The sequence below is a fragment of the Dermacentor albipictus genome, chromosome 1 (assembly GCF_038994185.2).
Source record: "Dermacentor albipictus isolate Rhodes 1998 colony chromosome 1, USDA_Dalb.pri_finalv2, whole genome shotgun sequence".
Lineage (NCBI taxonomy): Eukaryota > Metazoa > Arthropoda > Arachnida > Ixodida > Ixodidae > Dermacentor > Dermacentor albipictus.
In genome coordinates this window covers 238,902,780-238,914,752 of record NC_091821.1, presented here as the reverse complement: position 1 = coordinate 238,914,752, position 11,973 = coordinate 238,902,780, and positions in this window count along the sequence as shown.

Genomic DNA, 11,973 nt, shown 5'->3' with positions numbered 1-11,973 from the left:
AATTGGGCTCCTTTGAAATCTTTACTCATGACATTAGCTCTGCCTCATTAAAGCTTAGGTAACTTACTATGGAAACCAGGCCTCTGAGAAATTACCATATATCTTCGACTAAGTGTAAGAGTCGTACCCAACTTAGCAGACCAAATTATAAAAAGAAAAAATTATGCAGATTCAACGCACTTGTTTGAAGGGCATCTGTTGCATAGCATGCTTGTGTGAACAAATATATGCATTATGAAAACAATGGTCACTCTTTTGGTACAAAGACGTCAAGGGTATTACACATGACCAGAAAGACTTGCCCGCAATGGCCCACCCTTATCTAAGGGCCACACCTTGTCAAGACTGCGAAAAAAAGTGCGGCTATTACATGAGTACATACGGTAATCGTAGCAAAATGGACAATGCTCCTCTGAATGGTCCAGTGGACCCAGTGCTTCCGACTACTATTACTGCTCTTATCACTCTGGCTAGGTATACAGATTTGTTGTTTTTTTTTTAGGACAGAAAAAGCCTAGCAAAATTCATAAAATTTCCACACCTCGGTTATTATTGGGACCAACAGTGATGTCCTGCCCGATGGTTCAAAGTTAGTAACAATGTTTCACAATTCAAAAATCTCAAAACACGCAAAAACACGTTCTACTGCTGGGTAGAAAAAGGCTTATTTTCTTCCATTCTATTTAGCAGATAATAACCAAACTTGGCGAGAAGCTTCTTTACATACTTAATAATATGATGCGCTGTGCCAACACGTGTTAAACATGATTGGTCTTCTTGTGTTACGTCATCAGGCAAGCAGCCTTTATATAGTCTGTTGTCTGCAAAATGAAGGATCCTGCGTTTGCCCTCGGACCAACTCCGTCACTCTGTCATGCACCACAACAGTGGTGACGAGGCGACTGGAAGCTACAGCGACTACGGGGCGTCAGCGGTCATGGCTGCGAGCTTCGCCTCCCCGAGTTTCAACGAAAATCAAGATAAGTGGGACCTTTACTTCACTTGGCTGGAAGCATTATTTGAAGCAAATGATATTATGACAGAAGATAAGAAAAGGGCACTCTTGCTTTCTGCACTATCAATTAAAGAAGCCTTGGTAGGTATTTTTGCTGGACAATGCGCTCCCTGAAAAGTACATCAGCTGAGCTATCAGGAAGCAGTCACATTTCTTAATTACCACTACGTGCCGAAGCGCAAGCCACGAGTTAGAAGTTCTTTACTAGAGACCAGGCTGCAAGCGAATCTCTCCGAGAATATGTCGTTGAGCTCCGCAAGCTGTATGTTACGAGACTGCATCATTTGTGGCATCCGGAATCGCACTGCACGAAAGACACGTCCCGCTCGCAAAAACTGCACTCACACTTACCGAAACTGAAACTATTGCCACGGCTGCTGAAGCCGCTGCACGGGAAGTGAGCACCACGACGCAGCTCAAAATGAGGCAGCGGTGTGTAGTATAGCTGGCCAATCGCACCACTATCAAACCCACACCACATGCAGTTAAGAAGCAAAGACCTATTGATTGCGCATGCTGTGGAAACCACCATCATCAAGCAAATGAATGTTTACACAAAAGAGCACACTGTTTTCGCTGTGGTAAGACGTCATTTCGCAATAAAATGCCACTCCCAATCAGGGTTTCGGACCGGTCGCACGCATCATGGCAATGCTTACACCGTTCAGTGCAAGAGTGCAGCACCTGAAACGGAGGAAGGCAATATTTGAACCGTTTTCACACTACAGGAAGCACAGGGAAAATCAAGTCTGCCTCAATCGTTCCACAGGCTCAACCGCTGCGGTGGCATGCCTCTGAATATGATCACTGACACAGGATCACCGTATTGTATCATTCCGCAGGAGCGGTATCTGAAGCACCTAAGCTGGCTCTGTTTATTGAAGTGCAAAGATAAGCTTGGCTGCTACCTGGGCAAGCTGCCCCTTCTCGGTCAACTGCGCCTCCAAACACATTTCACGGGGAAGACTGTTCCTGCCACCGTGATTGTTATAAGCTGTTCTGGTCCTGGCCTTTGCGGAAGGGGTAAATTTAATCCAAGCGTTGTTGCTACTGCTGCCTGGTTTTTTCGCTACAGTATAATCCCCTCGCTACAGTATAATCCCCTCCCACAGCTCCAGACAGCCTCTGGACCGACTTTTCGGACCTTTTTCAACCAGGGCTCAGAAACATTCAGGGGCAGCCTGTGAAATACCACCTACGAGAAGGCGTAACCTAAGTTTCGCAGAGCATGGCCAATTCTGTACGGTCTTCATGATAAAGTGGAAACCGAGCTGAACCTTTCAGTGAATGAGGCGTACTATTGCCAATTGCACATTCAGAGTGGGCAGCACCAATCCTACTAGTTCTGAAAACAGGTCCCTTTCCATCTGCGGCGATTTCAAAACTGCTATAAATGCTGCCTGTATAACCGAGCAGTACCCACTGTGAAACATTGAGGACATTTTTCACGTCGCTTCATGCCAGATCCCTTTTCACTACTCTACCCCTCAAGGATGCATACAACCAGCTTTCGTTGGGTAAGAGGTGAAAAAACTGGTCATGATAAACACTCACAAGGGCTTGTTCTGCTATAACCGTTTTCCGTTTGGGGTTGTCTCGGCTCCTGCGATTTTTCAGCAGCGCATGGAAACTGTCCTGGCTGGCCTTCCAGCTGTGCAGGTGTGTTTGGACGATGTATTGATAGCAAAACATAAAGACGGTAATAAGTCGGTGCTGCTGGAGGTTTTGCACAGGTTACAACATAACAGTGTCAAGCTGAAGGCAGATAAATGTCATTTCCATAAAGACGCAATCATCTACTTGGGCCACATCGACAAAGACGTCTTGCACCCGCTTGAAAAGAACCTAGCTGCAATATGCGATTCACCATGGCCCACAAATGTATGATAACTGCGCTCGTTTTTGAGTATGCCGTCTTACTATCATCAGTTCCTGCCACACATGTCAACGCTGCTCGCTCCATTGTATCAACTGCTTGAAAAAGAGTAGAAATGGCAGTGGGGAACCCCGCAAGAAAATTCATATCACCTGGTTAAACAACCTCTTCTGAGCTCGCCAGTGCTGACATTTTTCGACCCCGACCAGCCAGTACAGTCGAAATGTGATGCGTCACCGTTGGGTTTAGGGGCTGTAATTTCTCACCGCACGAGCAAAATGGATAAACCCATTAATTTTCCTTCACGCATGTTCGCACCCGCTCAAAGGAATTACTCACTACTAAAGAAGGAAGCTCTGACGCTGGTGTCTAGAGTAACAAAGTTTCGAGACTACCTGCTGGATCGAGAGTTAATTTGTTTTGGTCACGGACCATCAATGACTAGTCAGACTTCTATGAGATCGACCTGTGCCTCCAATGGCATCGTCACGTATTCAGTGGTGGGCTCTATTCCTAAGCCAATAGCGGTGCTGCATTGGGTATAGGGCCGTGAAGCAATATGCCAACGCAGACACACTCAGCCGCTTGCCTATGCCGACTCCAGATGCAGGTTATTCTGGCACTTTACCGGAATACGCACTCTCTTTAGAGCACCTTGACAGCTGGTAATCATCAACTTGTACACAAGATGGATCAGGCACTCACTATGGATCGCGAGCTGCTCACTCATTCTGGCTTGCTGCAAGGAATCGTATCAGGTAATGGGTCTCAGTTTCCAAGCCAGCAGTTTGCCAAATTCATGACGGAAAACAACATAAAGCACCTACGCTGTGCGCTGTGCCACTCACAGTCTAATGGCCTTACGGAGTGCACTGTTCACACCATCAAAGGTTGGCCTTCTTAAGCACTCGGCGGTAAGTGGCCTCTATTATAAGCGCTGTCCAAGGGTGGAGACACTATTGGGAGCTTTGGCAATTGGCAACTACAGCCTCAATTCTAGACATCCTCCAGTGCACTACATCTGCAGGCTTGGAGTGGCGCCCGACACTGGTGAAAGATGCCGAGAGCGAGTAGCGCTATACTAATCCAGGTACAACCAAACTAGGAAGGCCCACTAAGCTTCAACAAGGACACTCCCTCACCAGAACAGGAATTGACCTCCCTGGAGCAGTATTCGGCCACAACCTCCCCAATGATATATATACAATTAACTCACGGCCCTCAGTCCCCAGCAGCTGCGGAGTACCTGTACTACACTGCGGCGGTCAGACCTGTAACGCAGCAGAGCGTGCTAAGAATCTCTGTGTCCGGACAGGCCGCCAATGGAAACTGACCCTGTCAACATTTAATTGCCGAACTCTGTCGAGTGAGGCTAGATTAGCAGCACTGTTCGAGGAACTATTAGACATTGTTTGGGATATCATTGGCCTTAGTGAGATTAGAAGAACAGGTGAGGCTTATATGTTGCTGAATAACAGCCATGTCCTTTGCTATAGAGGCCTCCCTGATAAGAAGCAATACGGAGTAGGATTCTTAATCCATAAGAACATAGCAGGCAAGACTGACGAATTCTACAGCATTAACAAGAGGCTAGCAATAGCCATAATCAAACTTAATAATAGGTACAAATAAAAGGTAATACAAGCCTACGCTCCAACATACAGTCGCGACGATGAAGAAGCATATCAGTTTAATGAAGATTTTGAATTAGCGATGAGAAAAGTCCAAGCGCGGTATACAGTATAGTAATGGGTGACATCAATGCAAAAGAGGCGAAAAAGCGGGCGGGTGAACAGGCAATTGGCAACTACGGCGTCGATTCTAGGAATGCTAGAGGAGAGGTGCTGGTAGAATTCACAGAAAGGAATAAGCTTCGAATAATGAACACTTTTTTCAAAAAGCGTAGCAACAGAAAGTGGACCTGGAAAAGCCCGAATGGTGGAACAAGGAATGAAATTGATTTCATACTTTCTGCCGATTCCAGCATAGTGCAGCATGTAGAAGTGATAGGTAGGGTAAAGTGCAGTGATCATAGGTCAGTGAGGGCTAGGATTCACCTCAATTTGAAGAAAGAGTAAAATTGGTCAAGAAACAGGTGAACCTAGACGCAGTAAGGGTAAAAGCAGACAAATTCAGGCTGGTACTTGCAAACAGATATGCAGCCTTAGAACAGAGAGATGAAGATGACATAGAGCTAATGAATGAAACTGTAACGAGGCTGACTTCAGAGGAAGCAACTGAAGTGGGAGGCAAGGTACCAAGGCAACCAGTAGGCAAGCTCTTCCAAATAACAAAGGACCTAATAAAGCAGCGACAAAGAATGAAAGTGTCCAACTCAAGAGATAAGATAGAATTCGCGGAACTGTCAAAACTGATCAACAAGGTGAAAATAAGTGATATTCGAAATTATAACATGATAAAGACTGAGGAAGCCATAAAAAATGGACGCAGCCTGAAATCATTGAGAAGGCAACTTGACATAGGACAAACCAAGGTGTATGCACTGAAGATATATAAGCAGTGTAATATCATCAGCAATCTCAAAGGTATAATAAATGCAGTGGCAGAATTCTATACTGACCTGTACAGTACCCAGAGGACTCGGGAGAACTTCATTCGGAACGATAATGAACAAGATATAGAAACTCCTCCTATAACTAGAGATGAGGTCAGAAGGGCCTTGCAAGACATGAAACGGGGAGAAGCAGCAGGAGAAGATGGAATAACGGTCGATTTAATCAAAGATGGAGGAGACGTAATGCTTCGAAAACTGGCGGCTCTCTATACGAAAGGTATATCAACTGCAAGAGTCCCAGAAAACAGGAAGAATGCAAACATTATACTAATCCACAAAAAGGAAGGCATTAAAGAACTGAAAAATTAAACGCCTATTAGCTTACTCCCAGTATTATATAAAATATTTAGCAAAATAATCTCCAATAGGATAACACTGGACTTTAGTCAACCAAGAGAACAGGCGGGCTTCAGGAAGGGATTCTCTACAATGGATCACATCCATGTCATTAATTAGGTTATCAAGAAATCCGCAGAGTACAATAAGCCTCTCTATATGGCTTTCATAGATTACAAAAAAGCATATTTGACTCAGTAGAGATACCAGCAGTCATAGAGGCATTGCGTAATAAAGGAGTATACGCACGTAAGCGGTACCAGACCGCTTACGTAAATACCTTGGAAAATATATACAGAGATTCCACAGCCACCTTAATTCTACATAAGAAAAGTAGGAAGATACCTTTAAAGAAAGGAGTCAGATAATAATGATATTCACTGCGTGCTTAGAATAAATATTCAAGCTATTAAACTAGGAAGGTTTAGGAGTAAGGATCGACGGCGAATATGTCAGCAACCTTCGGTTTGCCAATGACATTGTTCTATTCAGCAACACTGCAGACGAGTTGCAACAAATCATTGAGGACCCTAACAGAGAGAGTGCAAGAGTGGTGTTGAAGATTAATATGCAGAAGACAAAGATAATCATGAATAACCGGGCAAGGGAACAAGTGCTCACGATCGGCAGTCAGCCTCTACAGTCTGTGAAGGAGTATGTTTACCTAGCTCGATTATTGACATGGAATCCTGATCATGAGAAGGAAATTCATAGAAGAATGAAAATTGGTTGAATCGCATATGGCAGGCATTGTCGGCTCCTGACTTGAAGCTTATACCATTATAATTGAAAAGGAAGGTGTACAATCAGTGCATTTTACCAGTGTTGACATGTGGGGCAGAGACTTGGAGACTGACAAAGAAGCTTGAGAACAAGTTAAGAACTGCGCAAAGAGCGATGGAACAAAGAATGCGAGGCATAACTTTAAGAGACAGAAAGAGAGCGGTTTGGATCAGAGAGAAAACGAGTATAGCCTATATTCTAATTGACATTAAGAGAAAGAAATGTAGCTGGGCAGGCCATGTGATGCGCAGGTTAGATAACCGTTGGACCATTAGGGTTACAGAATGGGTACCAAGAAGGGAAGCGGCAGTAGAGGACGACGGAAGACTAGGTGGTGCGACGAAATTAGGAAATTTGCGGGTGCTAGTTGGAATCGGCTGGTGCAGGACAGGGGCAATTGGAAATCGCAGGGAGGGGCCTTCGTCCTGCAGTGGACAAAAATTGGCTGATGATGATGATGATGATGATCAGGTGGCTTCGAGGTGAAGCTAGCGCGAGTGTTGTTGAGCTACAGACGTACCCCATTACTGTGCAGCAAGTCCTCTTCAGAAATGCTGCTGAATTTTGAAGTTCATTCACGCTTGGATACATGTGTGCTATCTCTATCACGGAGTTATTTGCAGCCTTCCAGATTCCAGTGTGGGGATCCTACGTGGGTGCACAACTTTGCCCAAAGGCATCGAGGGTTCTCAGCTGATCATGGTTGATACTTCATTCAGATGGGTCAGCCCGGCATCACTTGGGACTAAATTTGTCGTCGGGTGCCCATGTCGCCCACGGCTCCCAAGGCAGAGGCACCTGACTCAGTCCAGCCTAGCCCAGACAACAGGGAACAGCAGGTGTCAACCCAAGGAGAGTGGCTCAGCCCGGGAAGTTCAGAACCCTACGGTGCCATTCCTGTTCCTTCGCCGTCACCTCCAATACCTTTGACATCGCCTCCACCCAAACAAGCTCAATGTCGCACAACTCCACCAGTCCTGCGGAGGACTACCAGACCACCGAGGCCCATGCAAAGACTGCAGCTTTGTTGTCTGCAAAATAAAGGATCCTGCGTCTGCCCTTAGACTGACTCTAGCCATCACTCTGTCTCGCACCACAACACTTCAATATCTAAAAAACTAAACTTAGAACATAAGTATTTGTGGTGAAAATCGTGATTTTAGTCCCACGTAGTTGAGACAACCCTGGAACAATTCACCAAGGTAAAGATCGATCAGCACGAGCAGTCTCGACATGGCCGCTTTTATGCAGCTGTACAACATGCTGTCCAATTAAAGTCTGGTGAAGCTTCCAAAATTTAGTAACTCCATTGCTGCTGATGTGAGCAAACGTCACTTGATAACACTTTCTGACCGGACCTCAGCTTTTGTGTCCATGAGCCAAGAGAATTGGAATTATAACACAAATGGAAATTTGACAGGCTGTGTGGAAAGCAAAGTGCAATGTCAGCACACTTTGGACCATGGCTATGCCATATCACAAATAACAGATTTCATTATGCCAGATACATTATAAGGCTACTTAAGTAATTATGGCCGAGGCTCTCAAAGCTTGCAGCTTGGAAAAAATTTTCCAATAGATTAGTGGTGCCTCTCGCAGCCTCAAATCGCCCTGAAGCTTCCCTTGTAAATGTAAAGACCCAAAGCTCAGCTGCTTTATCCACATGCACAGAGCTTCCACGTGCATAAGACAACAAAAACTTGCATGCTTATTGCGATAAGTATACTGTACACAAAAATGCAAACAAAATAATGTGTCGATATGTAGAGTATAAACTTGGCATGATTAAAGTTCACTCAACGCTATTGTATAAGATTTGGTAAAGATTTAAAAGAGACCATGGGATAAACCCATTGGGTGGATTGGATAAACCCAGGACAAAAAATGTAGATCCATTTTACTAATGCGGCCCAAATTGGTTGTGCCAGCTGACACAATAAGTGCCAGCAGTGGGTGGCCACTGAGAAGACGCATCAGCGGCAAGCAGAAGTTCCACTTGGACTTGTAGGAGAAAGCTCAGAAGAAAAACATGAAAGGAAGGACCACTCATTCTCACAACTTCTGATAAACAGTTTCACGATGATGCATGAACAGTTTAAGAAATTAGGAATGAATCTGCTTGTATCAATTGAATTTGCTAGTTATGAATTTTCAACAGAGTGCTTGCGATGCAAGTCATGTGCGCGTGCATTTAGGAAGAATTGGAAAACTGGCACCATGAGGAAAGAACAGGCAGTGCTGGTGTAAAACTGGCCAGGTGGAAATCCTACCACTGATCAGTCTGAAATTGTTTGACTATGCATTCAAAGTCCAACATACAAGACGGCTGCATCTGAGGGCCCGTTCATGGTTAATAATGTGGACACTGCCTCTTAATTTTTTTAACGAAAAAAAAAAAAACGTAACCAAAATGATTAGTCATGTAGTTGCAACAGCTTCCTCTTTTCACGTGGAAAGAACTAAAAGAATGAGGATATCAAATGGAAAGCAATGTCACAGGCACAGTAAATCGTATGTTATGGAAGGGGTCTTAATCCAAACTGTACAAAACATTATTGGGCTAGTTGGTTTGTCATGCATGGTTTGCAAGGTAGCAGCGGCAGAGAGCACGAAGGTTTAATAGCGGGGCATGTAACTATGAGGGAGATGATGTGTGCAATCAGCCCCTAGAACAGATGCCAGGCACGCTTTCAGTTGCCTAACTCCATGGGTGTGTTCCAATTTATTCCAGCAAGCAACTCTGTCATCTAACCTAAGAAGACGGCTTCATCTCTGCACCAGCGGTGCCAGTCTGTGTTTTGGAACACAAACATGCCTAGACATTGTTGCCCACCTGGCATCCAATTTCTGATGCGAAGCTAGATGATCAACCGCCAAGTTAATATGAGTAATCTTAAGAAAACTAACAAAAACTAAAAATATCAGTTATTTCACTATACATATATTATTTGTACTAGAGAGATCAAAATACTGCCACTCATAGAGATTTTTATGTAGATTTCATATATGTCATTAGTTTCTGTGTAGCTACTATATTTTAGTTATGTCCAATACAGCTGCAAAACATAGTGATCTTTTTTTCGAGACACTTCCTTCTGTATAAAATTTTCATGAAAAGCATCGTGCTTTAGCTTATTTAACTCTTTGTATACTGCAAAGTGCCGATATCTATCCAAACTGCCTATATAATTAGTGGAACTATGCAAGAAAAGATTAGTAAACTTCAACTAATCTTTTTTGCAATCCCATGAGAATAACCTTGGGCACTCATAATTATCTTATACTAGCGAAATTTGGCACACATACACTTCAAGATATGTGGAATGCTGATATCTACTTGAAATTGCAATATCTCTCAGCAGTATATAGCTGCGAAAATGCAAGGTTATATTTCATGGGATTGTGAAAAAAATTATTTAAAGCTTCCTAATTTTTTTTTTTTTGCATAGTTCCGGTAATTGTACATGCTGTTAGGATAGATATCAGCACATTGCGGTCTACAACAAGCTAACTAAGCTAGAGCACGATGCATTTTGTGAAAATTTTATACACGAGGACGTGCCTCCAAAGATTATACTATATATTGCAGTTATAGAGGACACAACCAAAAAAATACAACAGTTACACAAAAACTAATGACGCACTATTTGAAATCTACATAAAAAGCTGTATGAATGGAAGTATACTCAAATCTCTAGTAATTTTTTTTTTTTTCAAATAGCATCTTTCCTTAAGCATATCCTCCTTCTACAGCCTCAACAGCACTCACAGTTACGGTTGCACACACCAGCCACCTCTAGAAAATTCAACACAATGGAAAGTATTGTAAACCAAGCTTGTCAGACTTGGCTCCATTCAGCTTCTCTCAATAACAGCACTCGTCTAGGTCGTCTGTTCGCTAGACAGCAAAATATTGCGCACTTTTGTAGACTTCGATGCTGTCTCCTTTGCCGTCTAGTACATTAGGATTAAAACAGGACTTAAGATGGCAATGTAGCTGTCTATGCAGAGAACTGGCACACACCCCATTAACGCAACAGAAGTATGTGCCTGCCGAGCTCATCTCAACAGTGCACAACGAACCACTTTGTTACGAGTTGTAAAATTATCAATACATTATATCTTAACCTCTGGCGCATGGACCGGTATCAGGAAAAAAAGTTGGCAAACATATAGGACATAACATATCTTCGGTGACCAGCGCTAGAAGGAATATATGATATTCTCAGGAGAAATATTGCAGATGAGCAATGAGGAATTTCTTATGTTATGCTCAAATATTTCCAGCATGCTATTTGTTTCGGTAGACAAAGAGTATGAATCAGCTGCTGTGCACATTATATATAGTCACATATTTGTATTACACAAAAGGCTGCCACATTCAACACGCACCACAAGATCGTAATACCATATATATCTTGTTTTTTTGAAGAGCGACATCCAGCCGTCAGCAACCTGGATCACACAATGTCAAGAAATTTGAAGTTGCCCATTCAAAACAACTCTCTATTGACTATTCTGAAATGGCACATCAACCCATTCTAATCTTTACCCACCAATGAATTGAATACAATTGTGCTTGCAACCTACAGGAAGTGCTGGGCTGATTACAGAGTGCATGCTAGGCAAATCCCAATGAATGCTACACAGAGTGCAGCTTCCCAACTCCATCCACCATGCCAGCATGTGACGGCAGACTTTGTCTTTCACAGTTGCTGACACTTTAGGGGTTGAACTGACGAGGGTGGTTCTTCCCATGAATGTGTATGGAAGACATCCTTCACCACACGCACAATTATAGCGCCCAAATGAAAGTGACAGCACACTTTTCAAAGCATAAATAATAGCAATAAAACATCGAAAAGTTCAGTTTGTTTAGATGAACTACAACTTAGGATGAAAAATGCCAAAAAGGATATTTTTACCCTAGTGAAAATCCTGAACTGGGAACTCAAGTGGTTACAATTGGTATTAAGTGGTTTCATTTGGTAATCAACCGGTCCCAGTTGAAATACAACTGGTACTCTAGTGGGTACCTACTGGGAAGCAAGTGGACCCAGTTGGAGGCTGACCGGAAACCAACTGGTTCCAGTTGGAGGCTAAGTGGTAGTGAACTGGTTCTAGCTATGAGCCTACTGGGCATGTTATTTCCAGGTACAGACCAGTTGGCCAGCAACTGGCCCCACTTGGAGGCTGAGTAGAAATCAACTGGCTCGACAGCTGGACACCAACTGGCCATGAAATTTTCAGGTACAGACTAGATTGGCAGTAATGTTCCCAGTTGGGAGCCAAATGGGCGTATTGTATCGTATCATAATTTTTCATCCCGAACATGACATATACCAGAGGCCATGTTATCTGACGTTTCATTTCGTTTTCCATTCTGTT